We start from the raw sequence: 6,775 nt of genomic DNA, 5'->3' as shown, positions 1-6,775 counted from the left end.
CAGTCCTCTGCCACGACATGGCGGCTGCCGGAAATCTAATTTCAGGACTTCTTGTCATATTCAAAATATAGGATAACTATTAGTTATCTAATTTTATTTAAAATGTCTAAAATTTAAATTTAATTACTAGATAATTGGAAATCCTAATTTGAATATAAGGGAGATTTTAAAAAGGTAGTTATCCAATTATAAGATAATTAGATAATATGATTATCCTTTCATAAGATTTATATTAATCAATTAAAGGTTTACTTAAAGATGATTCTTAAATATTATTTAGTTCAAATATTAATTAAATTTATGTATAACTAAAGTCAATCAAATCAATAGTAGGCCTTATTCATAAAGCCACATTATAACAGAAGAATAAAGAAACGAGCTCTAAAATGACTATTGAATGGGTTCCCTTTTCAACTACCGCTTCTTTGTGTGGTGGAGGGTAGTGGAGGGTAGTTAGCCAAACGAGTTTAATAGGACACTAATTCCATTAAAAGTATAATGTATAAAGTACTATAACCTTCCATAAAATCCCACCATGTTACTTTAAGAAAAAATGTGAAATTGTATGCTAATCCATGAAAATGCACATCATTTCTTTGCATGTCTTTAATGGAGCGTGCCTGGGTAACCGACACATTAATGTGGGACCACAAAGATGAAATGATGGCACATACTCGAATTTATGGTTGTTGATGGAGTGTGTGTAGTTAATCGAAACATCAAGGAGATATCATAAATGACCTCGAGGAAGTCACACGGGTTTGCATAGTTATTCACATCTTGTTTGTGATCCTCAGCCTCCCATTCACAAGCTAAAGAGCGTAATCTAAGACTAACATGTTATTGATTGTTCAATGAATCTCAAAACATATAAGTGTTTCATTGTGATTGAAATTGGTAAAATGCTTTACCTAACTAATAAAGATTTGTGATGTGACTATGGCATCCCTATTCATATTACGGATCGTATATAAGGATCCTAGCCCTAATTTAAAAATCGGGTTAATAATTAAGGAATAAATCAACATATTTAATCTTTCTCCTTTAGGTTAAATGGAATCCTCTCCGACATCCTTACTCGTTTTCTAATTCTAGCCTCTCTTTGTTCTCCTTTGGGAATGACACATTTGTTATGGGATCTTCCTCAATTTTAATATTGTGAGAAATCTCCATGATGAGAATATCTCAAATCAATAATGCATCAACTTTAGATAAGTTTTTATTCTCATAAAAATGTAGATTTTTCAAGTATGTCTCTTGCATCATTATGTCTATGCCCTCGATGTTTCAAAAGGATTTTGTGAACATGTGAACATATGAAATATATTTGCAACTAAGTCAAATGTTTCATCAAAAGGCAAGGAAAGAGTGATCTGAAAATCGTTAAAAAGTTCCTAATTACATTCGAATTGAAGAAAAGATTTTTTTATGTAATCAATGAGAGCTACATGGACAAACTCAAGAATATCAATATTACCCTTGACAAGAGTCTTTCAATAGATAATGTGTTTGGATCCTTTATTAGTTCTTATGATAATTTCAATTCGATTTATCATATGAATATTATGGAAAAGACATTGATGGGATTATTAAACCTTCTCCAAACTGAGAAAAGTAGAAAGGAATTATATTTCTTATCCTAATTCTAGTTATTGCTTTTGAATGATGGTGGAAAGAAGAGGAAATGTTCAAATCCTAAATGGAAAGGAACAGTTTCGACCAGAACTTCCCATTATGAAGGAATGGATTTTGTGTGTCCTCTATTCCACATAACCATGATTCAAAAGAGGGAAGCTTCAATTAATGCAAAGACAAGGATCAAAGGAAACGAAGTTGCACTAAGTACTTACAAGAAAAGTGAAATGTTTGACTCTACATCAAGTACTATATATATATATATATATATATATATATATATATATATATGTGTGTGTGTGTGTGTGTGTGTGTGTGTGTTTATATATATATATATATATATATATATATATATATATATATATATATATATATATATATATATATATATATATATATATATAAGTTTCAAACATTATAACTTAAAACTTATACATGCACTTGTGTTCACTACTATGAGATTTACTATTTATTTTAGCGAGTATCGTACACTTTTATGCATGATTCTCAAACATACTCGGCTTTTATAAACTCCATTCATCATAAAACATATCGCATAGTGACTTATCCTCGTATAATTTAGGACTTAGAGTTATTCATATACATTAGTTAAGGGATTTATAGTGAGAGTCTACTCATTACCTAAGTATAAAAACTTCATATACCCACTATAAATGTTAATCCTTAGAGCGAGATACGTATGTATAGATCTATACGGGTTGAAACCCCAACCTACGGTTGCTAGCTAAAACCTCAACCGATCAATCAAAGCGGGTGATAAATATCTCAGTTAGTTCCACAACATACAATAAAGCTTTGTAATGGGTACATTTAGTCATATAGATTGGTTATAGAACTCACTATAAACATTAACTAAATCTCTCTCTCACTCTAAAAAACCATGGATTCGGTTCCTCTCGTTACAAAACAGTTTCAAGCATGGTTTTCCTTATGGAAAAACACCTTTTGGCTTTCACATTTCTTTAAAGGCTCTTTATAAATCTCATTCATAAATATGGTTTTACTTACAAAGAAAATACATTTGGTTTTACCTATAAAAGACATACTTTTTGGTCAATATAAAAATATCATTACTGCACTAGCAGAAAACATGTAACTCTCAGCAACCTCGTGTTGATCCTCAAAATTACATGTATTCTTAGGAGTTCATTAATCAAGTTTTCAGAAGAAGAAATATTCATGGATTTCAGGAGACCTAGTTTTCTAGTTTTTTTATTATATTTTTCTACTTGTTTAAGGCAACTCATGTACTCTTTTATTATCTGTAAGAACCTTGTATTCAAACTTTAGGATGAAATACAACTACTATTTTGTTATTGTTGTACTTGTGATATATATTCAGTTGTTTGTGATCCATGAACCAAATCGCACAACCCAACATGTTCTGTCGCCTAGGCCGAGGATGTGACATTTCAGCAACCTTTAAATGTGAAATAATTTTCATCTCAATATACGAATCCTCAAACTAATATTATTAATGATCTGTAACATCCATAAAACTCATAAAATTTAGACTTTTCAAAACAACCCTTTTTCTAAAGAAGTTTTATAAAACCATTGTTTCCAGAACATTACTTTAAAAATCAAAATCCCTTTCAACATAGTTTTCAAAACACCCACATTATCAGAGTTTCCCCAGAAATCACAAGTCCAAAATGCGAGGATGTGTACAGTCACACCTTCACCTTGACGGAATCCACTGAAGTAACTGAAACCATAAACCAAAACTGTAAGCACGAAGATTAGTGAGTTCCCCGAGAACACTAATCACACAAGCGATCACATATATAAAATAACAACATGCAATGGGTCCACAGCTAAAAGACTGGATAACACCTGAGCCCATAATATAAATCTGGCTTGCCTATCGAGCCCACAGCTCACCTCTAGCTTGCTCCTAAGCCTACAGCATAATTTTGGCTTGCCCTTGGGGCCTACAGCTTATGTCTAGCTTGCTCCCTATACCGATCAGTCATCGAACTGAATTATCAATGTTCAGCCCTCAATACGAGTCTGGCATACCAATCGGGTCCTCAGGTGGTATCGGGAATGCTATTGAGTCCTCAGTATCAGTCTGGCATGCCATACCCGGCCCACAACTCATATATGTATTGCTCCAATACCCTCAAGCCCTCAGTACGAGTCTGGCATACCTACTGGGTCCTCAGCTCGTATTTGAAATGCTATTGAGCCCTCAGTATGAGTCTGGCATACCAATCAAGTTTTCAGAAGAAGAAATATTCATGGATTTCAGGAGACCTAGTTTTCTAGTTTTTTTATTATATTTTTCTACTTGTTTAAGGCAACTCATGTACTCTTTTATTATCTGTAAGAACCTTGTATTCAAACTTTAAGATGAAATACAACTACTATTTTGTTATTGTTGTACTTGTGATATATATTCAGTTGTTTGTGATCCATGAACCAAATCGCACAACCCAACATGTTCTGTCGCCTAGGCCGAGGATGTGACATTTCAGCAACCTTTAAATGTGAAATAATTTTCATCTCAATATACGAATCCTCAAACTAATATTATTAATGATCTGTAACATCCATAAAACTCATAAAATTTAGACTTTTCAAAACAACCCTTTTTCTAAAGAAGTTTTATAAAACCATTGTTTCCAGAACATTACTTTAAAAATCAAAATCCCTTTCAACATAGTTTTCAAAACACCCACATTATCAGAGTTTCCCCAGAAATCACAAGTCCAAAATGCGAGGATGTGTACAGTCACACCTTCACCTTGACGGAATCCACTGAAGTAACTGAAACCATAAACCAAAACTGTAAGCACGAAGATTAGTGAGTTCCCCGAGAACACTAATCACACAAGCGATCACATATATAAAATAACAACATGCAATGGGTCCACAGCTAAAAGACTGGATAACACCTGAGCCCATAATATAAATCTGGCTTGCCTATCGAGCCCACAGCTCACCTCTAGCTTGCTCCTAAGCCTACAGCATAATTTTGGCTTGCCCTTGGGGCCTACAGCTTATGTCTAGCTTGCTCCCTATACCGATCAGTCATCGAACTGAATTATCAATGTTCAGCCCTCAATACGAGTCTGGCATACCAATCGGGTCCTCAGGTGGTATCGGGAATGCTATTGAGTCCTCAGTATCAGTCTGGCATGCCATACCCGGCCCACAACTCATATATGTATTGCTCCAATACCCTCAAGCCCTCAGTACGAGTCTGGCATACCTACTGGGTCCTCAGCTCGTATTTGAAATGCTATTGAGCCGTCAGTATGAGTCTGGCATACCAATCAAGTTTTCAGAAGAAGAAATATTCATGGATTTCAGGAGACCTAGTTTTCTAGTTTTTTTATTATATTTTTCTACTTGTTTAAGGCAACTCATGTACTCTTTTATTATCTGTAAGAACCTTGTATTCAAACTTTAAGATGAAATACAACTACTATTTTGTTATTGTTGTACTTGTGATATATATTCAGTTGTTTGTGATCCATGAACCAAATCGCACAACCCAACATGTTCTGTCGCCTAGGCCGAGGATGTGACATTTCAGCAACCTTTAAATGTGAAATAATTTTCATCTCAATATACGAATCCTCAAACTAATATTATTAATGATCTGTAACATCCATAAAACTCATAAAATTTAGACTTTTCAAAACAACCCTTTTTCTAAAGAAGTTTTATAAAACCATTGTTTCCAGAACATTACTTTAAAAATCAAAATCCCTTTCAACATAGTTTTCAAAACACCCACATTATCAGAGTTTCCCCAGAAATCACAAGTCCAAAATGCGAGGATGTGTACAGTCACACCTTCACCTTGACGGAATCCACTGAAGTAACTGAAACCATAAACCAAAACTGTAAGCACGAAGATTAGTGAGTTCCCCGAGAACACTAATCACACAAGCGATCACATATATAAAATAACAACATGCAATGGGTCCACAGCTAAAAGACTGGATAACACCTGAGCCCATAATATAAATCTGGCTTGCCTATCGAGCCCACAGCTCACCTCTAGCTTGCTCCTAAGCCTACAGCATAATTTTGGCTTGCCCTTGGGGCCTACAGCTTATGTCTAGCTTGCTCCCTATACCGATCAGTCATCGAACTGAATTATCAATGTTCAGCCCTCAATACGAGTCTGGCATACCAATCGGGTCCTCAGGTGGTATCGGGAATGCTATTGAGTCCTCAGTATCAGTCTGGCATGCCATACCCGGCCCACAACTCATATATGTATTGCTCCAATACCCTCAAGCCCTCAGTACGAGTCTGGCATACCTACTGGGTCCTCAGCTCGTATTTGAAATGCTATTGAGCCCTCAGTATGAGTCTGGCATACCAATCAAGTTTTCAGAAGAAGAAATATTCATGGATTTCAGGAGACCTAGTTTTCTAGTTTTTTTATTATATTTTTCTACTTGTTTAAGGCAACTCATGTACTCTTTTATTATCTGTAAGAACCTTGTATTCAAACTTTAAGATGAAATACAACTACTATTTTGTTATTGTTGTACTTGTGATATATATTCAGTTGTTTGTGATCCATGAACCAAATCGCACAACCCAACATGTTCTGTCGCCTAGGCCGAGGATGTGACATTTCAGCAACCTTTAAATGTGAAATAATTTTCATCTCAATATACGAATCCTCAAACTAATATTATTAATGATCTGTAACATCCATAAAACTCATAAAATTTAGACTTTTCAAAACAACCCTTTTTCTAAAGAAGTTTTATAAAACCATTGTTTCCAGAACATTACTTTAAAAATCAAAATCCCTTTCAACATAGTTTTCAAAACACCCACATTATCAGAGTTTCCCCAGAAATCACAAGTCCAAAATGCGAGGATGTGTACAGTCACACCTTCACCTTGACGGAATCCACTGAAGTAACTGAAACCATAAACCAAAACTGTAAGCACGAAGATTAGTGAGTTCCCCGAGAACACTAATCACACAAGCGATCACATATATAAAATAACAACATGCAATGGGTCCACAGCTAAAAGACTGGATAACACCTGAGCCCATAATATAAATCTGGCTTGCCTATCGAGCCCACAGCTCACCTCTAGCTTGCTCCTAAGCCTACAGCATAATTTTGGCTTGCCC

The sequence above is a fragment of the Lactuca sativa genome, chromosome 8 (assembly GCF_002870075.4).
Source record: "Lactuca sativa cultivar Salinas chromosome 8, Lsat_Salinas_v11, whole genome shotgun sequence".
Lineage (NCBI taxonomy): Eukaryota > Viridiplantae > Streptophyta > Magnoliopsida > Asterales > Asteraceae > Lactuca > Lactuca sativa.
Note: the sequence above shows the minus strand (reverse complement) of the source record.